We start from the raw sequence: 313 nt of genomic DNA on the forward strand, positions 1-313 counted from the left end.
AGCTGCTCTAATCAATATTTCTATATCTATATATGACTGCTTTAAAAGTGTCACTCATATAGATGAACCCAGAGAACTACGAGAACTTTTCCCTCAGCTTTACGAAGCACTTTTATCATCTTTCATATGATTGTTTTGGTTTTATGGCTTGCAACTTGTTATGGTTCACTCTCATCAAAGTTTATTTCAGGGACAGCAGGCAGGTGTTCTCAGCAACAAAAAAAACAGCTATACGCTACATGCCCAGCCTCAGCAGACAAACTTAGCTATTAGTTGGTGAACATAGCTGTGTATGTATCAGCTAAAAGGTCAG

Source organism: Morone saxatilis, unplaced genomic scaffold, assembly GCF_004916995.1.
Source record: "Morone saxatilis isolate NCDOM2014 unplaced genomic scaffold, NCSU_SB_2.0 Contig0, whole genome shotgun sequence".
NCBI classification, from domain to species: domain Eukaryota; kingdom Metazoa; phylum Chordata; class Actinopteri; family Moronidae; genus Morone; species Morone saxatilis.